Source organism: Triticum aestivum, chromosome 1A, assembly GCF_018294505.1.
Source record: "Triticum aestivum cultivar Chinese Spring chromosome 1A, IWGSC CS RefSeq v2.1, whole genome shotgun sequence".
Classification (NCBI taxonomy): Eukaryota; Viridiplantae; Streptophyta; class Magnoliopsida; order Poales; family Poaceae; genus Triticum; species Triticum aestivum.
Window position 1 is genome coordinate 416,964,093 of NC_057794.1, and position 24,572 is coordinate 416,988,664.

Consider the following 24,572-nt stretch of genomic DNA (forward strand, 5'->3'; position numbering starts at 1 on the left):
GACAACCCCTATCTGCGTTGGTTGCGAGGATTTATTTTTTGTGTGCAGGTGCGAGGGACTTGCGCGTAGCCTCCTACTGGATTGATACCTTGGTTCTCAAAAACTGAGGGACATACTTACACTACTTTGCTGCATCATCCCTTCCTCTTCGGGGAAAACCAACGTAGTGCTCAAGAGGTAGCAACCGCATGTTGAAGAAATATATGGTTTTAATCCATCACCTATTGAAGAAACACATGGTCTTGATAACCCGACACAGGTAATAAAGGTAAATTCTCTCTATAGATATGATAAAGCTGAAATCCCTCCTACTAAGTTTGCTAGCCAATGTTTGGATGAGTTTGATAACTTTATGGTTAAGCAAGAAGACTTCAATGCTTATTTCGGTAGACAATTGAAAAAAATGCTTATATGATTGAACACTTGGGTGATTATATGTCTAGAGTTAAAGGTGAACTTAGACTCAACTCATTAGTAAACATGCTTCTATGGTTACCACTCAAGTAGAACAAGTACTTAAAGCTCAGAATGATTTGCCCAATGAATTAAAATAGTAAGAAAAATGATAATGCTGTTAGAGTTATGACTAGAGGTGGTAAAATGACCCAGGAACCTTTGTATCCTGATGGCCATCCTAAGAGAATTGAGCAAGATTCTCAGAGAAATGATAGTGATGCACGTAGTCCTTCCAAGAGGAAGAAAAAGAAAAATGATAGGACTTTGCACGCTTCTAGTGAACCTGTTATTGACACCCATGAGAATCCTAATGATATCTATATTTCTGATGCTGAAACACAATCTGGTAATGAGCATGAACCTAGTGATAATCCTAATAATGATGTTCATGTTGATGCTCAACTTAGTAATGATAATGATGTAGAAATTGAACCTGCTGTTGATCTTGATAACCCACAATCAAAGAATCAACTTTATGATAAAAGAGAATTTGTTGCTAGGAAGCACGGTAAGGAAAGAGAGCCTTGGGTTCAGAAACCCATGCCTTTTCCTCCTAAGCCATCCAAGAAAAAGGACGATGAGGATTTTGAGCGCTTTGCTAAAATGATTAGACCTATCTTTTTGCATATGCGTTTGACTGATATGCTTAAAATGAACCCTTATGCTAAGTACATGAAAGATATTGTTACTAATAAAAGAAAGATACTGGAAGCTGAAATTTCCACCATGCTTGCTAATTATACTTTTAAGGGTGGAATACCTAAGAAACTAGGAGATCCAGGAGTACCAACTATACCATGCTCCATTAAAAGAAACTATGTTAAAACTGCTTTATGTGATCTTGGAGCCGGTGTTAGTGTTATGCCTCTCTCTTTATATCGTAGACTTGATTTGAATAAGTTGACACCTACTGAAATATCTTTGCAAATGGCTAATAAATCAACTGCTATACATGTCAGTATTTGTGAGGATGTGCCTGTTGAGGTTGCAAATGTTACTATTTTAACGGATTTTGTTATTCTTGGTATTCCCGAGGACGATAGTATGTCTATTATTCTTGGAAGACCCTTTTTGAATACCGCAGGGGCTGTTATTGGTTGCACCAAAGGCAATGTCACTTTTCATGTTAATGGTAATGAGCATACGGTACACTTTCCGAGGAAACAACCTCAAGTCCATAGTATCAATTCTATTGGAAAAATTCCATCAATTATTTTTGGAGGTTTCGAATTTCCTCTTCCTACTATCAAGAAGAAATATGATATCTTATTATTGGGGATGTGCATATCCCCGTTGAGGTAACATAGTGGCATTCGAAATTTCTCCAGTTTCATGTTACTCGAAATGAGTTTGTTAACAAGACTTGATCAACCTTGTTAGTGGATTCCTTTTGATGAGCATGAGATGGATGAAGTTAGAAAGCACAACCTTTTGTACCCTCCTTTTACTTTCAATTATTTAGCTGAAATAAAGTAAAAATAGTATTTTTCTGTCTGTTTTCTTATTTATCCGTGCAATATAAAAATACCCCGAAAATAAAAGTTCTCCAAATGCCTTGAAATTTAAATATGTTTTTTCTGGAATATTTGAGAATATCTGGCAATGAGAACACAACAGGGGGAGCAAGCACCTGGCCACGAGGGTCCAGGGCGCGCCCCCTGCCTCGTGGGCCCATGGTGGCTCCCCTCCACTTATTTCTGCACCCACACACTTCTTCTTCCTCCCAAAAAAATCACCATCCAGCTTAAGCACGAGTTCTAGCTCATTTTGCTCGATTTTCTATCTCCTTGCTCAAAGCAACTCTCACAAAACTGCTTTGGGGGATTGTTCCTTGGTATGTGACTCCTCCAATGGTCCAATTAGTTTTTGTTCTAGTGATTTATTCATTGCAAATTTTTGCTGCCTAAGTGACCATGTTCTTGAGCTTGCATGTCAAATTTATATGGTTCCAAGTAGTTCTAATGCATGATATATGCTCTAGGCACTTGTAGGAGTAGTTGCTATCAATATTGTTGAGTTTGGTTTACTTTTATTTGAAGTTACTAAAAATTTCAGAAATTTTTCAGAGGAAAAAAATATGCTTAGGAAAATGTACCAAGGTGGTTCTTCAAGGAAGCAAGGACCCAGGCTTGCAATGCGTGATGCTAATGATGAACCACCAAGGGACGCTCTAGTGCGGCCTTGTGAATGGCCTTCAGAGGACTTCATGGATTGAGCAGGAATTAAGGAAGAATTTAATGCATATTTGCATAACGCTGATCTTGTGAGCTTCGAGGCAGAAAAGTGCCGTCAGTACCACTATCTCACTAGTTCCTTTGTGAGGAGGTTTGAATTTTCATCTTCACGCAATTCTCAACTGTCCTGTTTGATGTCTATGAAAATTCTTATACTATGGACTTAGAGGATTTTACCACTGCTTGCAAACTTCCACAATGGAGTAGTGCTAGTGAACCTCACAAATATGAATTTAGAGATTTTCTTGCTAGTATAACTGTGGGGAATCTAGAGATATAGCACAAGCTACCATAGGGAGCATTCATTTTCCTGCTATACATTATTTTGCTCTCTTCATAGGTAGGTGCATAAATGGTAAAAATGAAGCATGTCATATGTGTGTCCCTGACCTCAGTATTCTTAGGAGTGCCGTGTTAGGAGATAAATCTTATAATTTGGGAGCCATTGTTGCACGTAGGTTGCATCATAATAGATTTAATGGAGATTTCTTTGGTGGAATTTATGCAACCCGTATAGCTAATTTTCTTGGTATAACCATCCGTGAGGATGATTTTGAGTTGCCTCCTGCTTATTTGGATTATCAGGCTATGGTTCGTCATCATTTTGTTGAGAGGAACGATCAGTTCCTCCAGTATCGACTAATCTTTGACAGACAACGCACCTATCATGTCGCTCTCCCTGCTTCTACTTCCTTTGACTTTCAGGCAAAGGGGAGATATTTTATAACTAGAGAGGAGGCGGAGGAGTATAAGAGGAGGGATGAGATAGCTTGCCTCCAAGATGCAACCCACGATGCAATGACTGATGCATCTCAGTACGACCCCAACTACAACTTTGGATATCCGCCAGGCCATCCGTGGCAATAGATTAACTTAGGCCAAAAGCCTAAGCTTGGGGGAGTACGTATTTCCCATTGACATTACATTTATGTTCACACACTCATTGCTAGATGTCGGTGCTCATACTTTTTCATTGTAATATCCATGTTATCTTATTTCTATTTTATGCTTTCTTTTTGTGTGTTTGATAAACCTTAAGAAAAACCAAAAAAATAGTTGTAGCTTTTAGCTAGTTTTAATTTCCATGCTTGTAGTAGTAATTAAAAAGAAAACCCAAAAAGATTTCATGTTCTTCTTTTGCTTGTTGGGAGCTTTCCCACGTAAATAGTTTTATTTCTTTTCTTTTCTTTGGGGGTTGATAGGAGAAGACCATGATTAAATTATTGAAGTGACTCATATATGCATTATTGTTGATTTAACCAAGAGTCCATATTGCCTTGTCTTCTCCTGTTTATTGAATGCTTGCAGATTCCAGCTTAGTCCAATGCGTGTGCACTGTTATAATTAATCACATCATTTGGTCGTGCAAGTGAAAGGCAATTATGATGATATATGATGGACTGACTGAGATGGGAGAAGCTGGTATGAACTCGACCTCTCTTGTTTTTGTAAATATGATTAGTTCATCGTTCCTGATTCAGCCTATTATGAATAAACATGTTTGCAATGACAATTAGAGATTATAGTTGCTTATGCCATGCTTAATTAGCTAGGAGCTTATAATGGTTTACCTTGCGTGCCAACATGCTATTAGAATGGTTGTGGCGTGGTATGATAGGGTGGTATCCTCTTTTGAACGATTCGAGTGGCTTGACTTGGCACATGTTCACGCATGTAGTTGAAACAAAATCAACATAGCCTCTACGATATTTATGTTCATGGTGCATTATATCCTACTCATACTTGCATTCGGTGTTGATTGATTTTAATGCATGTTCATGACTGGTATCACTCTCTAGCTGGTCGCTTCCCAGTCTTTTTCTAGCCTTCACCTGTACTAAGTGGGACTACTGCTTGTGCATCCAATCCCATAAACCCCAAAGTTATTCCATATGAGTCCACTATACCTTCCTATATGCGGTATCTATCTGCTGTTCCAAGTAAATTTGTATGTGCCAAACTCTAAACCTTCAAATAAACATTCTGTTTTGTATGCTCGAATAGCTCATGTATCAACTAGGGATGTCCGTATCTTCCATGTTAGGCGGGTTATTCTCAAGAGGAGTGGACTCCGCTCCTCATTCACGAGAAAATGGCTGGTCACCGGGATGCCCAGTCCCATGCTTTATGAAAATAAAATCAAAATAATTGCAAACAAAACTCCCTCAGGACTGTTGTTAGTTGGAGGCACTCGTTGTTTTGAGCAAGCCATGGATTGATGCTTGTTGGTGGAGGGGGAGTATAAATTTTACCATTCTGTTTGGGAACCGCCTATAATGTGTGTAGCATGGAAGATATTGCCATCTCTTGGTTGTTATGTTGACAATTAAAGTATAACGCTCAAATATTATTCATCTCTACTTCAAAATCGAGCCCTGGCACCTCTACAAATCCCTGCTTCCCTCTGCGAAGGGCCTATCTATTTACTTTTATGTTGAGTCATCACCCTCTTATTAAAAAGCACTAGTTGGAGAGCACCGCATTCATTTGCATTCATTAATGTTAGTTTACATTGAGTATGACTTGACTGGATCTCTTTCACCATGAATTACAATGTCTAGTCAGTCCTTGATCTTTAAAGGTGTTGTGCATTTATGTTTTGTGGTCTCAGAAGGGGATAGCGAGATACCATCTTGTTATATCATATTATGATTGTTTTGAGAAAGTGTTGTCACCGAGATTTATTATTATTGCTCACTAGTTGATTATGCCATTGATATGAGTAAACATGAGACATAAGTGTTATTGTGAATGTGGTTAGTTCATAATCTTTGCTGAAAACTTGAACGCTGGCTTTACATATTTACAACAACAAGAGCAAACAGAGTTTGTAAAAGTTTTTCTTTATCACTTTTAGTTTGTCAACTGAATTGCTTGAGGACAAGCAAAGGTTTAAGCTTGGGGGAGTTGATACGTCTCCATCGTATCTACTTTTCCAAACACTTTTGCCCTTGTTTTGGACTCTAACTTGCATGATTTGAATGGAACTAACCTGGACTGACGTTGTTTTCAGCAGAATTGCCATGGTGTTATTTATGTGTAGAAACAAAAGTTCTCGGAATGACCTGAAACTCCACAGAGATTATTTTTTGAAATAATAAAAAATACTGGCAAAGAATCAAGGCCAGGGGGCCCACACCATAGCCACGAGGGTGGGGGCGTGCCCCCTGCCTCGTGGGCCCCCCTGGAGCTCCACCGACCTCAACTCCAACTCCATATATTCGTTTTTGGGGAGAAAAAAAATAAAGGAGAAGGATTCATTGCGTTTTACGATACGGTGCCGCCGCTGGGCCCTAAACTCTCTCGTGAGGGCTGATTTGGAGTACGTTCGGGGCTCCGGGGAGGGGAATCCGTCGCCATCATCATCAACAACCATCCTCCATCACCAATTTCATGATGCTCACCGTCGTGCGTGAGTAATTCCATCGTAGGCTTGCTGGACGGTGATGGGTTGGATGATATTTATCATGTAATCGAGTTAGTTTTGTTAGGGTTTGATCCCAAGTATGCACTATGTTCTGAGATTGATGTTGCTATGACTTTGCTATGCTTAATGCTTGTCACTAGGGCCCAAGTGCCATGATTTCAGATCTGAACCTATTATGTTTTCATGAATATATGTGAGTTCTTGATCCTATCTTGCAAGTCTATAGTCACCTACTATGTGTTATGATCCGGCAACCTCGAAGTGACAATAATCGGGGCCACTCCCAGTGATGACCATAGTTTGAGGAGTTCATGTATTCACCATGTGTTAATGCTTTGGTCTGGTACTCTATTAAAAGGAGGCCTTAATATCCCTTAGTTTCTGCTAGGACCCCGCTGCCACGGGAGGGTAGGACAAAAGATGTCATGCAAGTTCTTTTCCATAAGCACGTATGACTATATTCGGAATACATGCCTACATTACATTGATGAATTGGATCTAGTTCTGTGTCACCCTATGTTATGGCTATTACATGATGAACCACATCCGGCATAATTCTCTATCACTGATCCAATGTGTGCGAGCTTTCCATATATTGTTCTTCGCTTATTTACTTTTCTGTTGCTATTGTTATCATCACTATAAAACACCAAAAATATTACTTTTGCCACTGTTACCTTTTGCCACCGTTACCACTACTATCATATTACCTTGCTACTAAACACTTTGCTGCAGATATTAAGTTATCCAGGTGTGGTTGAATTGACAACTCAGCTGCTAATACTTGAGAATATTCTTTGGCTCCCCTTGTGTCGAATCAATAAATTTGGGTTGAATACTCTACCCTCAAAAACTGTTGCGATCCCCTATACTTGTGGGTTATCAGAGGCCACGAGGCAGGGGGGCGCGCCCACCCCCCTGGGCGCGCCCTCCACCCTCATGGGCCCCTTGTTGCTCCACCGACCTACTTCTTCCTCCTATATATATATCCATATACCCCGCAAACATCCAGGAGCACCACGAAACCCTATTTCCACCGCCGCAACCTTCTGTACCAAAGAGATCCCATCTTGGGGCCTTTTCCAGAGCTCCACTGGAGGGGGCATTGATCATGGAGGGCCTCTACATCAACTCCATGGCCCTCCGATGATGCGTGAGTAGTTTACTTCGGACCTTCGGGTCCATAGCTAGTAACTAGATGGCTTCTTCTCTCTCTTTGGATCTGAATACAAAGTTCTCCTCGATTCTCTTGGAGATCTGTTCAATGTAATCTTCTTTTGCGGTGTGTTTGTTGAGATCCGGTGAATAGTGGGTTTATGATCAAGTCTATCTATCAACAATATTTGAATCTTCTCTGAATTCTTTTATGTATGATTGGTTTATCTTTGCAAGTCTCTTCGAATTATCAGTTTGGTTTGGCTTACTAGATTGATCTTTCTTGCAATGGGAGAAGTGCTTAGCTTCGGGTTCAATCTTGCGGTGCTCGATCCCAGTGACTGATACGTCTCCAATGTATCTATAATTTTGATTGTTCCATGCTATTATATTATCTATTTTGGATGTTTATGGGCATTATTATGCACTTTTATATTATTTTTGGGACTAACCTATTAACCCAGAGCCCAGTGCCAGTTTCTGTTTTTTCCCTTGTTTTAGAGTATCGCAGAAAAGGAAAATCAAACGGAGTCCAATTGACCTGAAACTTCACGAAACTTATTTTTGGACCAGAAGAAGCCCACGGAGCATCGGAGATGGACCAGAAAAGTCCCGGGCTGACCACGAGGGTGGGGGGCGTGCCCCCTGCCTCGTGGACAGCCTGAAGATCCCTTGACCGACTTCTTTCGCCAATATATGTCCATATACCCTAAAATCTTCGAGGAGCAGCAGAGTTCCACCGCCAGAAGCCTCTCTAGCCACTGAAAACCAATCTAGACCCGTTCCGGCACCCTGCCGGAGGGGGGAATCCCACTCCGATGGCCATCTTCATCATCCCGGTGCTCTCCATGATGAGGAGGGAGTAGTCCACCCTCGGGGCTGAGGGTATGTACCAGTAGCTATGTGTTTGATCACTCTCTCTCTCTCATGTTCTTGAGGTGGTACGATCTTGATGTATCGCGAGCTTTGCTATTATAGGTGGATCTTATGATGTTTCTTCCCCTCTACTCTCTTGTAATGGATTGAGTTTTCCCTTTGAAGTTATCTTATCAGATTGAGTCCTTAAGGATTTGAGAACACTTGATGTATGTCTTGCACGTGCTTATCTGTGGTGACAATGGGATATCACGTGATCCACTTGATGTATGTTTTGGTGATCAACTTGCGATTTCCGTGACCTCGTGAATTTATGCATAGGGGTTGGCTCACATTTTTGTCTTGACTCTCCGGTAGAAACTTTGGGGCACTCTTTGAAGTTCTTTGTGTTGGTTGAATAGATGAATCTGAGATTGTGTGATGCATATCGTATAATCATACCAATGGATACTTGAGGTGACATTGGAGTATCTAGGTGACATTAGGGTTTTGGTTGATTTGTGTCTTAAGGTGTTATTCTAGTAAGAACTCTATGATAGATTGAACGGAAAGAATAGCTTCATGTTATTTTACTACGGACTCTTGAATAGATCGATCAGAAAGGATAAATTTGATGTGGTTTCATACCCTACCATAATCTCTTCGTTTGTTCTCCGCTATTAGTGACTTTGGAGTGACTCTTTGTTTCATGTTGAGGGATATTTATATGATCCAATTATGTTATTATTGTTGAGGAACTTGCACTAGTGAAAGTATAAACCCTAGGCCTTGTTTCAACACATTGCAATACCGTTTGTGCTCACTTTTATCATTAGTTACCTTGCTGTTTTTATATTTTCAGATTACAAAAACCTTTATCTGCCATCCATATTGCACTTGTATCACCATCTCTTCGCCGAACTAGTGCACCTATACAATTTACCATTGTATTGGGTGTGTTGGGGACACAAGAGACTCTTTGTTATTTGGTTGCGGGGTTGTTTGAGAGAGACCATCTTCATCCTACGCCTCCCACAGATTGATAAACCTTAGGTCACCCACTTGAGGGTAATTTGCTACTGTCCTACAAACCTCTACACTTGGAGGCCCAACAACTTCTACAAGAAGAACGTTGTGTAGTAGACATCAAGCTCTTTTCTGGCGCTGTTGCCGGGGAGGCGAGTGTTTGAAGGTATATCTTTAGATCTTGCAATCGAATCTTTTTGTTTCTTATTTTATCACCAGTTTAGTCTATAAAAGAAAACTACAAAAAATGGAATTGAGGGTGCCTCATATGCTGCATCTTTTTAATGTCTTTCGTGAAAATAAGGATTCCAATAATTGTGCCAAAGTGTTAGAAGAAGAATGCATTAAAATGTTTGGCACTAAATCTTTGGATGATGAGCATGATTGCAATGTTGTTAGTATTAATCCTTTGAGTATCCATGATGCTAATGATATGCAAAGCCACAAGCTTGGGGATGCTATGTTTGATGAAGATGATATTTTTTGTCCCCCAAGTTTTGATGAGAAAATTTATTATGATGAAAGCATCCCTCCTATCTATGATGATTATTGTGATGACACGTATGCTATAAAGAACAATGTTAACCATGAAACTTGTCATCTTGATTTCAATTTTCAAGGACAACCAACATCCTAAGTTTGGGGATGCCCCGGATGGCATCCCCTCTTTCGTCTTCGTTTATCAGTAACTTTACTTGGAGCTATATTGTTATTCACTGCATGATATGTGTTTTGCTTGGAGTGTCATTTTATTTTATTTTGTTTTGATTGCTGTTTGAATAAAATACCAAGATATGAAATTCTTAAATGTTAGAGAGCCTTCACATAGTTGAGTAATTATTCGACTACTCATTGATCTACACTTCTATCTTTTGGAGTAGTTTGCCGTTTGCTCTAGTACCTCACTTATATCTTTTTAGAGCATGGCGGTAGTTTTATTTTGAAGAAATAGATGAACTCTCAAGCTTCACTTATATTATTTTGAGAGTCATTAGAACAACATGGTAATTTGCTTTGGTTATAAATTTAGTCCTAATATGATGGGCATTCAAGATGGGTATAATACAACTTTCATATAGAGTGCATTGAATAGTTTAATACTTGATAATTGTTTTGAGATATAAAGATGGCAATATTAGAGTCGTGCTAGTTGAGTAATTGTGGAATTGAGAAATACTTGTGTTGAAGTTTGCAAGTCCCGTAGCATGCACGTATGGTAAACGTTGTGTGACAAATTTGAAGCATGAGGTGTTCTTTGATTGCTTTCCTTATGAGTGGTGGTCAGGGACGAGCGATGGTCTTTTCCTACCAATCTATCCCCCTAGGAGCATGCACGTAGTGCTTGGTTTTGATGACTTGTAGATTTTTGCAATATGTATGTGAGTTCTTTATGACTAATGTTAAGTCCATGGATTATACGCACTCTCACCCATCCATCATTGCTAGCCTCTTTGGTACCGTGCATTGCCCTTTCTCACCTCGAGAGTTGGTGCAAACTTCGCCGGTGCATCCAAACCCCGTGATATGATATGCTCTATCACACATAAGCCACGTTATATCTTCCTCAAAACAGCCACCATGCCTACCTATTATGGCATTTCCATAGCCATTCTGAGATATATTGCCATGCAACTTTCCACTGTTCTGTTTATTATGACACACTCCATCATTGTCATATTGCTTTGCATGATCATGAAGTTGACGTCGTATTTGTGGCAAAGCCTGAAGGAAATATGCCCTAGAGGCAATAATAAAGTTATTATTTATTTCCTCATGATAAATGTTTATTATTCATGCTAGAATTGTATTAACCAGAAACTTAGTACATGTGTGAATACATAGACAAACAGAGTGTCACTAGTATTCCTCTACTTGACTAGCTCATTAATCAAAGATAGTTAAGTTTCCTAACCATAGACATGAGTTGTCATTTGATTAACGGGATCACATCTTTAGGAGAATGATGTGATTGACTAGACCCATTCCATTAGCTTAGCACTTGATCGTTTACTTTACTGCTATTGCTTTCTTCATGACTCATACATGTTCCTATGACTATGAGGTTATGCAACTCCCGATTATCGGAGGAACACTTTGTGTGATACCAAACGTCACAACGTAACTGGGTGATTATAAAGGTGCTCTACAGGTGTCTCTGATGGTACTTGTAGAGTTGGCATAGATCAAGATTAGGATTTGTCACTCCGATTGTTGGAGAGGTATCTCTTGGCCCACCCAGTAATGCACATCACTATAAGCCTTGCAAGCATTGTAACTAATGAGTTAGTTGCGAGATGATGTATTACGGAACGAGTAAAGAGACTTGCCGGTAATGATATTGAACTAGGTATTGAGATACTGACGATCGAATCTCAGGCAAGTAACATACCGATGACAAAGGGAACAACATATGTTGTCATGTGGTTTGATCGATAAAGATCTTTGTCAAATATGTGGGAGCCAATATGAGTATCTAGGTTCCGTTATTGGTTATTGACCGGAGACGTGTCTCGGCCATGTCTACATAGTTCTCGAACCCGTAGGGTTCGCATGCTTAAAGTTCGGTGACGATCAATATTATGAGCTTTTGTGTTTTGATGTACCGAAGGTATTTCAGAGTCCCAGATATGATCACGGACATGACGAGGAGTCTCGAAATGGTCGAGACATAAAGATCGATATATTGGACGACTATATTTGGACACCGGAAGTGTTCCGGGTGGTTTCGGAGAAAACCAGAGTGCCGGAGGGTTACCGGAACCCCCCCAGGAGAAATAGTGGGTGAGGGAGTCCTGGATTAGGGGGTCTCCGGACAGCCGGACTATATCCTTTGGCCGGACTATTGGACTATGAAGATACGAGATTGAAGACTTCGTCCCGTGTCCGGATGGGACTCTACTTGGCGTGGAAGGCAAGCTAGGCAATATGGATATGTATATCTCCTCCTTTGTAACCGACCTTGTGTAACCCTAGCCCCTTCCGGTGTCTATATAAACCGGAGGGTTTTAGTCCATAGGACAACATACAATCATACCATAGGCTAGCTTCTAGGGTTTAGCCTCTTCGATCTCGGGGTAGATCAACTCTTGTACTACTCATATTATCAAGAATAAATCAAGCAGGACGTAGGGTTTTACCTCCATCAAGAGGGCCCGAACCTGGGTAAAACATCGTGTCCCCTGCCTCCTGTTACCATCCGCCTTAGACGCACAGTTCGGGACCCCCTACCCGAGATCCGCCGGTTTTGACACCGACATTGGTGCTTTCATTGAGAGTTCCTTTGTGTCATCATCATTAGTCTTGATGGCTCCTTCAATCATCGATAGCGATGCAGTTCAGGGTGAGACTTTTCTCCCCGGACAGATCTTTGTGTTCGGCGGCTTCGCACTGCAGGACAACTCACTTGGCCATCTGGAGCAGATTGAGAGTTACGCCCCTGGCCACCAGGTCAGGTTTGGAAGCCTAAATTACACAGCCGATATCCACGGAGACTTGATCTTCGACGGATTCGAGTCCCTGCTTAGTGCGCCACACGGTCACAATGAGCATGATTTAGCTGTGCCATTGGACAGTGTTCAGGAGATCGCGCCGGCAACTGCTCCGACCCTCAATTCGGAGCCAGTTGCGCCATCCATGGACGGGTGGATAGACCCCGCCACAGAGGCCGCACTCTCATCGGCGATCGAGCCGAGTATCGACCTTACCCTTCACGGGAGCCGTGACGCCGAACTACCGGATTCTTCCTCGGCCACGTACTCCGAACCGCCTGTGTCCGTGCCTATCGAATCCGACTGGGCGCCGATCATGGAGTTTACCTCAATGGATATTTTTCAGCACTCGCCCTTCGACGACATACTAAACTCATTAAGGTCTCTCTCCTTGTCAGGAGAGTCCTGGCCGAACTATGTCTAGCAGGATTGGGCAGGATTAGGACGCCTACCCACCACCCACTTAGTAGCCACTGTCGATGATTTGACCGACATGCTCGACTTCGACTCCAAAGACATCGAAGACATGGAAGACGATGCAAGAGGTAAACAAGAACCACTGCCCATAGGGCACTGGACAGCCACCTCGTCATATGACATATATATATGGTGGACACACCCAAAGAAGGTAATGGCAACGGGACAGCGGAGGACGACCCCTCCAAGAAGCAACCCAAGCGCCGACGTCAGTGGCGCCGCTCTAAGTCACGCCAAAGCAAAAGCGGTGACACCGACACAAGAGATAATAGCACTCCAGACAGTGCCGAAGACAACAACAATCCCCTCCAGCAAGATTTAGGGCAGGAGGATGGAGAAGCCAGCCCTCCCGAGAGAGCGGCAGATGGAGAGGCGGAGGATGATAATTACATGCCTCCCTCCGAAGACGAGGCAAGCCTCGACGATGACGAATTTGTCGTGCCTGAGGATCCCGTCGAACAAGAGCGCTTCAAGCGCCGGCTTATAGCCACGACAAATAGCCTTAAGAAAAAAGCAACAACAGCTTCAAGCTGATCAAGATTTGCTAGCTGACAGATGGACTAAAGTCCTTGCGACCGAGGAATATAAACTCGAACGCCCCTCCAAGAGTTACCCAAAGCGCAGGTTGCTACCCCAACTAGAGGAGGAAGCACCAAAACCTACATCTCCAGTGTATGAGGCGGCTGATCGGCCACCTCATGGCCGCAATAAAGTGGCATTCCAGCCAAAAGTTCAGCCCGCACCCCGCCGCCACTCAAATAAAAATGTCAAGACATGGGGAAATACGCCAGACCTGCGAGACGTATTGGAGGACAAAGCAAAACATGCAAGATCGATCTACGGATCACGAGGGCGCGCCACTATGCAAGGCGATAACCTTCACGCCGGATACAGTAAAAGTAAGTCCGGCTGGGCCGAACACAGCAGATAAGACTCATTTGAGCTGTGTCGCGATATAGCCCAGTACAGAGGCGCCATGCACCCCGTATGCTTCACAGACGAAGTAATGGATCATCAAATCCCAGAGGGTTTCAAACCCATAAATATAGAATCATACGACGGCACAACAGATCATGCGGTATGGATCGAGGACTTCCTCCTGCACATCCACATGGCCCGCGGTGACCATCTACACGCCATCAAATACCTCCCACTTAAACTCAAAGGACCAGCTCGGCATTGGCTCAACAGCCTGCCAGCAGAATCCATTGGCTGTTGGGAAGATCTGGAAGCCGCATTCCTTGACAACTTCCAGGGCACTTATGTGCGACCACCAGATGCCGATGACTTGAGCCACATAATTCAGCAGCCAGAGGAATCGGCCAGGCAATTCTGGACACGGTTCCTAACAAAAAAATCAAATCATCGACTGTCCGGATGCAGAGGCCCTAGCAGCTTTTAAGCACAACATCCACGACGAGTGGCTCGCCCGGCACCTTGGCTAGAAAAAGCCGAACTCTATGGCAGCCCTCACGACACTCATGACCCGCTTTTGCACGGGAGAAGATAGCTGGCTGGCTCGCTGCAATAACATATGAAAGAACCATGGTACTTCGGATACCAAGGATGGCAATGGCAGGTCACGTCGCAACACACACAAGTGCCGCATCAACAACGACAATACCGAGGATACGGCAGTCAATGCCGGATTCAGAGGCTCTGAACCCGGTCAGCGGAAAAAGCCATTCAAAAGAAGCACTCCAGGCCCGTCCAGTTTGGACTGTATACTCGATTGCTCATGTCAAATACACGGCACCCCCGACAAGTCAGCCAACCACACCAACAGGGTTTGTTGGGTGTTCAAGTAGGCTAGCAAGTTAAATGCCGAAAACAAAGATAAGGGGTCACATAGCGATGACAAGGAGGAGCCCCGGCCACCGAACACCAGAGGACAGAAGAGGTCCCCCCCACAAGTGCGGATGGTGAACATGATATACGCAACCCACATCCCCAAGAGGGAGCGGAAGCGTGCGCTAAGGGACGCATATGCGTTGGAGCCAGTCGCCCCAAAGTTCCACCCATGGTCCTCTTGTATGATCACCTTTGATCGCAGGGACCAACCCACTAGTATCCGTCATGGCAGATTCGCTGCACTGGTCCTAGACCCAATCATTGACGGATTTCACCTCACTCGAGTCCTTATGGATGGCGGCAGCCTGAACCTGCTTTATCAGGACACAGTGCACAAAATGGGTATAGACCCCTCAAGGATCAAACCCACAAAAACGACCTTCAAAGGCGTCATACTAGGTGTAGAGGCCCATTGCACAGGCCCAGTCACACTGGAAGTGGTCTTCGGATCCCCGGATAACTTCCGAAGCGAGGAGTTAATATTCGATATAGTCCCGTTCCACAGTGGCTATCATGCACTGCTCGGGCGAACCGCATTCGCGAGATTCAACGCAGTACCGGACTATGCATATCTCAAGCTCAAGATGCCAGGACCTCGGGGGGTCATCACAGTTAATGGAAACACAGAGCGCTCTCTCCATACGGAGGAGCACACTGCAGCCCTCGTAGCAGAAGCGCAAAGCGGCCTCTTAAGGCAATCCACCAGTTCGGCAATTCAAGACCCGGACACCTTCAAGCACGCCCGGAGTAATCGACAACAAGAACTCCTGGCACATTCTGAGCTCGCATAGCAATGCGGCCCCCACACCAGTACCAGCCAAATGGCGAAATCCGTGCCACACGTACATAATTACGCATTAAAAATACCATGGGCACAGGTGGGGAGGGGGGCACGACTACGGCACGCCCCAAGACGCGGCTCAACCGCACTAGGGGCTTCCCGCTTTGTTATTTTTCTCTCTTTCAGGACTTTAATCTCTGGAAACCCTGTCCGGCAGTACGGTTGCCGGACACACGATGCAACAACCAAGGAGATAGAAAGCTACGTTGCACCATGGAACTCCCAGGTGGTCTCTGACAACGAGTGAAATACCTGCTTTAAATACCATTCCTCAGCTTGCCCTTGGAGGGGACATGTCAAATAGTCCTACTTTTTGCTTACGCACTACTTGTATCATTCTGCTTTAACGCACCTTTTTGAATAAACAATGCATAGCACTAAACTATTATCGCATTCTCTATTCTTATATATATATATATATGTTCATTCATGACATCCAGCACCCGTACACTCTGGTACAGCCAATACGCTAGGGGCTTAAGCATACCCCATAATACAGCGTGAGAAGTCCAAACACTTTCGATAGTGCGGCACCCCGAACTTATATCATTATATGCATCAGCTCCGAATCATTTCTTGGGTCAATAGTTGGGTTTGCCCGGCTCCCATGTTTTGGTACCTTACGTTCCGTTATATCGGCTAAGGTAGCACTGGGAGAACTACTGCGATTGTGCCCCGGTTCAGCTAGGCTAAGCACCTCGGTAGAGAGAGCTAAAACTGACTATCATGATAAGGCGAGAGCTGGTCGCTGTTCGAGAGGACTCGAGTCCCTAAAGACTTATGCCGCTTAGAACGAGGAGTCGGCTTTGTCCAGCTTAAGGCGTGTATAGCACCCCGAATTCGGCCTTCTGAATACTAGGGGCTTCACCAAAATTTAAAATTGTAGAATTCTATGGCTAAGTGAGAGTGATAAAGCATTATAGTCCGGTTGCCTTGTTCGTTGTGCTGAGCACCTCCCTCGAAGGACCCAACAATGGGAAAAAGAGTGCTCAGGTTTATCCCGAACACCCCAGCACTCGTGGCACGGGGGCAGAAGCCGACGACTGGCCATCTCTCAGATTTGATAAACAGCCGCACAGAAGGTAATATTTTAAATTCAAACAAGCGTTGCATAGCGCATATGAACAAGTTTTCATAATACAGGATCACACGAGCAAGTTCATTCAAAAATTACATCTTTTGCACACTCGTCTGCCACAAGACGGGCACCCTTCAGGACACCCTCATAATATATTTCGGGGTGGCGATGCTCCTTGCCCTGCGGCGGCCCCTCGTTCACCAGCTTCTCAGCGTCCATCTTGGGTAGGGGGACCCGAACTGTGCGTCAAGGCCGGATGGTAACAGGAGACAAGGGACACAATGTTTTTTACCCAGGTTCGGGCCCTCTTGATGGAGGTAATACCCTACTCCTGCTTGATTAATATTGATGATATGGGTAGTACAAGAGTAGATCTACCACGAGATCAAGGAGGCTAAACCCTAGAAGCTAGCCTATGGTATGATTGTTGTGTATGGAGTTGATTGCCTACGGACTACAACCCTCCCGTTTATATAGACACCGGATAGGGTTAGGGTTACATAAAGTCAGTTACAATGGTAGGAGATCTTGAATATCCGAATCGCCAAGCTTGCCTTCCACGCCAAGGAAAGTCCCATCCGGACACGGGACGAAGTCTTCAATCTTGTATCTTCATAGTCCAGGAGTCCGGCTGAAGGTATAGTCCGGCTACCCGAACACCCCCTAATCCAGGACTCCCTCAGTAGCCCCTGAACCAGGCTTCAATGACGAACGAGTCCGGCGCGCAAATTGTCTTCGGCATTGCAAGGCGGGTTCCTCCTCCAAATCCTTCATAGAAGATTGTAAACACCAAGAGTAGTGTCCGGCTCTCCAAAATAAGTTTCCACATATTGCCATAGAGAGAATAATATTAACACAAATCAAATCTGCTGACGTATTCCGCAGTGCGTCATCACCAAGTTCTTTACTCGAATCATTTTTACTTTTCCACCTCAGCATGTTTTGCGAGGCGGTTTCCTTGGCACGTCTTGTCAAAGCAGAGATCGTGTGCCCCCCTTTTATGGGATTCTCATCAACACGGACGTGGGTAACCCAATCATGCCCGTTAGCATGTTTTCTCGATTAAAGGCGAGTCTCGAACGGTTATGGGGAGGGCTCCTGGTATTCAACGTCTTATAAAGAGACCAAGGCCTTACTCCTTTTTCCAATCTCAAACAAGTTCGCCCGTCGCCTCGAGTTCCAACACCCTAGGCTCCAGATTCCAGGCACTTCGGACCTTCAACAATGTCCGGTTCCGACCTTCAAGGCCGATGGATGCCCTCCTCCGTCACGGAGGAGGACGGAGGAGGACGTGCTAAAGTTGAGAGAGGCTAAGTTCTTGACCGCCGAAATTTCGCATAGGTTGCCTGCTCACAGGCAGGCTATTCCCAGTCCCCAGCCCGGTGAGAGCGTAGTGTTCATGTCTCACTTCCTTCGGGGGGTAGGCTTCCCAATGGATCCCTTCGTGAGGGGGCTGCTGTTTTATTACGGGCTGGAATTTCATGACTTAGCTCCGGAGTCCATCCTCCACATTTCCTCATTCATCGTTGTGTGCGAAACGTTCCTCTGTGTTACTCCTCACTTCGGATTATGGCTCAAGACTTTTGGAGTGGAGCCGAAGATGATCGAGGGACGGCACGTAGAGTGCGGAGGCGCTGTCATAAGTAAGAATGCTGATCCTCCATGGCCCGAGGGCTCCTTTCAAGAGGAGCTCAGCTTGTGGCAACGAGAATGGTTCTATATCACCGTTCCCAGGAGCGCCAAGTGGGCGGCGCCTCCTGCCTTTCGCTCGGGTCCCCCATCACGGCTAGCGTCATGGGTCAACAAAGGATTAGATTGGGGGTTATCCAAAGACGTGCCCCTGTTGCAGGGCCGAATTAGGGATCTCTTGGAAGGAGACCTCGGTTTGGTCAAGGTGACGCAGGTCATGCTGATTCACCGAATATTGCCCGGCAAACGTCGCCCCCTTCTCCTGTGGGAGTTTAATCCAGAGGGACCGCGAGCTCTCCAGAATTTTATGGGCGCAAAGCCTGCAGAGATGTATAGACTGTTCTTTGGATCACAAGAGATGTGTCGGGATTTAACCGAGGACGCATGCCTAAGCTGCAATCACCCGGATACTCAAGTAAGCAACCTTGTGCCCGGACCTTCTATCCGTATAATTGTCATAAACTTGCCCCTAAAAGAGCTGTCCTTTTAAACAGGAGTGGATAGCGAAGGCAAAGATGATCAGGTGTCCGGCTCCCCTTCCCGAAACCAGGCCGGATCCCGTGCTTGTCAGGATGTTGAAGATAATGCCTTTGGAGGGAAGTAAGGGGATGGACAAGGGAACTATGGCCTCCTCGAAGGAGGCTCCTCCGAAGGGAGGAACCAATAATTCCTCTCCCAAGGGGAAGAAGAGGGCCGCCTCTGACGACCCGGAGACCATGGCCCCGAAGCAGGGGAGAAAATCCTCGTGAGAGGGTCCGATGCCGGGGAGTTCCTCGGCCGAACTACGCCCTCAAAGGGATCGGCCCTCCAGCAAGCCGTAAGTAGAGAGAGGTTTTCCTTTTGAGGGATGAGAGAAATCCTTGATTTATATCTGAGAAGATTAACCGAAATTTTACCTTGTAGCTCGGACCTCAGCCCTTCTCAGCAGAGCTCGTCTTCGGGGGATTTTCTTCCGGAGATGATGGAGAGCGGGACACCTCCCCCTGCCGTACCGCCTAGCGAGGCGAGTGATCCTGAGGTGTCGTCGCGGAGGGTTTCTCTGAATCCGGCAGGGACGGAAGATAGCTATGTGCCCCCCAAGGCTCTCCGCGTCCGACCTTCGAAAGAGGCCATAGGACAAGTCCGGCACCATCTGGTGCTTGGCCAGAGGAGCTAAAGATTCTGCTGGGGCGAGGTTCTATCTCAGAGGGGCACCGTGCATTGATGGGCACGGTGATTGAAAGGATTTCATCTGCAGAAAGCGGATTGCATGAGGACGTCAAAAGTTTACTGATGGGTTTTGAGGTACGTTAGATAATGTACACTTTTGTCAGTTGCGCATAAGTAAGATGTGCCCTGTGTAGATAGTAGCCCCTGAGACTCTGCACGTTGTCAAGAAATGACGGCACGCAGAGGATCATAATCCCAGGTCTAAGATGTCGCCTTTGAATGTAGGTGGTGAGGTGTCCGGAATCAAGCCGAATTGATGATGTGGCCGAACTAAAGCGGCAACTGGACGTGGCAGATGCCGACATCGCGCTTGTCAACAAGCGGCTTGATGAGGCTCAAGGTATGTAATTCTTCGGGCGACATCAGGTAAGAGGAGCTTCATGCCAGTGTCTTACAATGTGTGCTTGACGCAGATGGTACGGCCGCCGTGGAGAATCTTAGGGCAGAACTTGCCCGAGCTAAGGAGCAAGCCAGAAAAAGCGATGCGGCTGCTGAGAAGGCCCTTGAAGAGCTGAGAGCCGAACAGGCTGCTCATTGCCGAAGCAAAGAAGAGATGGCCGAGATGGCCGAGAAGTTAAAGAGCGCTGCAGATCATTGCAAACTTCTTGAGAAAGAAGACCGGGCGAGACAGACGGACTTAGAGAAGGCCGTTGCCGATGCCAAGGATGCTCGCTCTGCGATGAGAGCTGCGAAGGAGGAGCTGCGTCAGGCCGAACAGATTGCGGCTGGAAAGCCCTTTATGTTGCGGAGGAAGTTTTGTGATCCGAAGTTTGCTCCGTTGGACCGGATGTGGAGTGTGGAGGACACCTATCTGGATTTGGCAGCAAGTGCTGCTGATGCGACCGAACACTTTCGAGATCTAAAAGATCGCGAAGTGGAAAAGCTTTTCTGTTCACACTTCCACAATCCAGAGCGTCCACTGGCAGTGGACGATCGTCTGGCTCAATGGGCCGAACTGAATAGATTGTCCGGACTCGCCATGAAGTACGTCATGGGTCATCTGTGGCTTGGGAGATCGGATCCGAAGAGTTATTTCAGCTTGGTGCAGCAATTCCTTGACGCGGTTCCGCGTATAAATGCAATGAAGAGGTCAGCATGCATAGAGGGCGCTAGGATGGCTCTTGCCCGTGTTAAGACATACTGGGCAGAGATGGAGACCACCGTTGTTGCGTCCCGAGATTCGGACAAAAGCCGAGTACCCTCCGAGCACTATTTTCAGGAAGTTCTTGAAGGCGCTTGTGTAATATAGACACAGTGCCCGAAAGATGCTATGTTATGATAGCGTATGTAATTATAAAGTAATATTTTGATAAACTGTAGTGGCCTTTTTTATACTTGTGCCTCCAAGTATTGGGAACACCTCCTGTGCGGCCATTTTAAGATATATATATATATGTGTATATATATATATATATATATATATATATATAGAATCTGAAAGATGGCAGTCGTTGGCTTCAGCCCCCACGCACATAGTGCGGGGGTGCTCGTAGAAGACGCATTTTCACACTTAACCCAATGTCTTGGTCCTACAAAGGAGGTGATAGCGCAGCGGGCCAGGCAACCGGACTATAATGCTTTAACACTTTCACTTAGCCATAGGAGTTTGACAATGAGACTCTTTAGTTAGCTCCTTGGTGGCAACTGCGCTCGTCCGAATTCGGGGCGCATATGTGCCAGACCGGGAAGCGGCCTTCGTTAAAGCGGAGGAATCCGATAGATTCCGATAGGTCATCGAGTGGCTGACCAGTCTCACGCTACATCATGACAGTCAGTTTTCGGCTTTCTCTACTGAGGTGCTTGCCCGGCCGAACCGGGGGCACAATCACGGTAGTTCTCCTGGTGCTACCTTAGCCGATAGAGCGGAACGTAAGGTAGCCGAACTCAGGAGCCGGGTAACCGAACATTTGACCAAAGACATGATTCGGAGCTGATGCATATAATGCCAAAACTTGCAACACCGAACACTCCCTAAGGTGTTCGGTCTTTATGAGTGCGGGCGAAACAACACTCTTTATTAAAAAAGCCCCTAGTGTCCAGGTACGTGCAAAAATTTCTGACGTGGCCACATGCCAAGACGCCAGCCTCCTCCTTGGTTATATCAGAAAAAACCAGGGGATGTGTAGCAACAAGAAACAGTAAAAAAGGTTTATGCAAGGTCTTAATCTAAAAAGAATCCTTTAGGATGGGTCCCTACTGCACGTCTGCGCCTATGTCTCTGTTGTGCCGTATCCTGGACGGGCGCCGCACGACGTTCATCTGTAAAAGAGAGGAACTGAGTTGAAAATGGGTCGTGCCGAACAAAAGTTTAAAATAAACAAAATGTAAAGTAAAATATATAAAACTGAGCTTTATTGTCTCTTATTGTATATGCATGGAGCCCCTAGTGCGGGGGTATATGGCCACTAAGCCTGCATCAATGATGATTTTGTACCGAACTCGTCTATCCGCGTTCGTGGTCTTTAATGACCTATTTCGAAGTTTTTTGGCCGGTGAGGCCATTTTACTGTGGGGCTGTCAAAGCGGCCGCACAGTCCCCCGCTTGGGGGGGTGCACTTTAGTGCTTCCCCTTCAAAGAGATGATGCCTCGTGGACCGGGCATCTTAAGCATGAGAGATGCATAATGCGGTATTGCGTTAAAGTGGGCGAAAGCTTCGCATCCCAGTATTGCTTGATAGCGACTTGAGAACGGGACGATATGGAAGGTCAGCATTTCGCGGCGGAAGTTATCGGCAGAGCCGAATATAACTTCGAGCCGGAGAAAACCCATACAATGGGTGTCCGGGCCAGGTGTTACTCCTTGAAAGGAGGTTTTGTTGCGGCGGATTCTTGCTGGGTTTATCCCCATGTGCTGGATTGTATCCTGAAATATCAGGTTTAGTCCGCTGCCACCGTCCATAAGGACATTGGAAAACTGGAGTCCGCCAATTATTGGATCGAGTATCAAGGCAGTCCAGCCTACATTCTTGATATTCCTAGAATAATCTAGCTGATCGAAGATGATCAGTTTTGACAACCAGTGGCAGGACCCTTTGGGGATGGGTCGTGTGGTGCGTACCTTTACGGGCGCCGCACGTTTTGTTATGTGAAGTGAGTTCACTGTTTTTACTTCTTGTGGGAAGTTCTTTTGTTTCCTGGTGCTCTGCTTTTGGGGTTCGTCCTCGTCTTCGCTTGGTGTGTCGAGCCCCTTGTGTTTGGCATTGAGTCTGCCGGATTGTTTGAAAACCCAACAGTCTTTGTGGGTATGGTTAGCAGGCTTCCCGGGAGTACTGTGTATCTGACATATCTTGTCTAGGATTTTATTTAGGTTGGATGGATCGTCCCTGTTATCCTGGGGGGGGCGATTTTTCCTGATTTTGTCATGAGCCTTTGAATCCGGCATTGACTGCCGTGCTCTTCGAAATTTTGTCCTTAGTCCGGCGACGGTCCTTGTTGCATCGCGGTTTTCTGTTTCCATCCCTAGTTTCGGATGTACTTGGGTCGCTGGGGCTGCACCTTGCCAACCAGCTGTCCTCCCCTGCACAAAAGCGGGTCATGAGGCTTGTTAGTGCGGCCATTGTTCTTGGCTTTTCTTGGCCGAGGTGTCTAGCGAGCCATTCGTCTCGAACATTATGCCTGAAAGCTGCTAAGGCTTCGGCGTCCGGACAGTCGACTATCTGATTCTTTTTAGTGAGGAATCTATTCCAGAACTGCCAAGCTGATTCTCCGGGTTATTGAGTTATGTGACTAAGATCGTCTGCATCCGGAGGGCGCACATAGGTCCCTTGAAAGTTTGCTCGGAAAGCATCCTCGAGCTCTTCAAAGTTCCAATTGTGTTTTCGGGAAGGCTTTTAAGCCAATGTGGGCTGGCCCTTTAAGCTTAAGGGGTAGATATTTTATGGCGTGGAGATCATCTCCTCTAGCCATGTGTATGTGGAGGATATAATCCTCGATCCAGACTCCAGGGTCTGTTGTTCCATAATATGCCTCTATGTTTACGGGTTTGAATCCCTCTGGGAATTCATAGTCCAGGACCTCGTCGGTGAGACATAGGGGGTGTGCGGTGCCCCTGTATTTGGGTGTGCCGGATTCTGATGATGGCTTCATAGCGTTGCTTATGAGAGCTTGCTTTCTTGGCCCATAAATGGACCTGACTGGGCCATGATGCGAATCCTTAAGTGGGTCGCATGCCGATTTAGGTGCGGCGCCACTTGCCGCTTTATGGGGTCATCTATCCGACCGTGTGGCTTTTTCATTTTTTGAATGCGAGGGCTCTAGGGCCTCTTCGTCGAATTCAGGCAGTAGCTTTCTTTTCGGATAGCTTTTAGTGCGGCGACTGTCGCCATACTTATCTGTGGTATTGATTACTTTGCTCCATCTAATCTGGAGTGCGTCTTCCGCTGTTTTTAGCTTCTGCTTCTGCTTCTTTAGCCTGCGTGCAGTTGCAACGAACCTCTCATGGAGATTCTTCTGCTCCATAGGTTTATTCGGCATGAGGTCGTCCGGAATGCCGTTTTCGCCGGAGGAGGGATGTTCGGTTTCTTTATCTGTGTTGCCCTGTTTGGACAGTTGCTCTAAGGCCTGCTCGTCGTCTACCGGCTCGTCCTGCTCTATGGCTGGGTTTTTGTTGAGGCAGGGCTTGGATCGGCGTTTACGCCGACGCTTTGATTGCTTTTCGGGGGGTCGATCTCCTGTTCCATCCCCTTTTTCCTCGTTGTCTCTTCCTTTAGGGGTATCCACCATGTACACATCGTGAGATGAGGTGGCTGTCCAATGCCCTATGGGCGTTGGTTCGTCGGTATCTCCT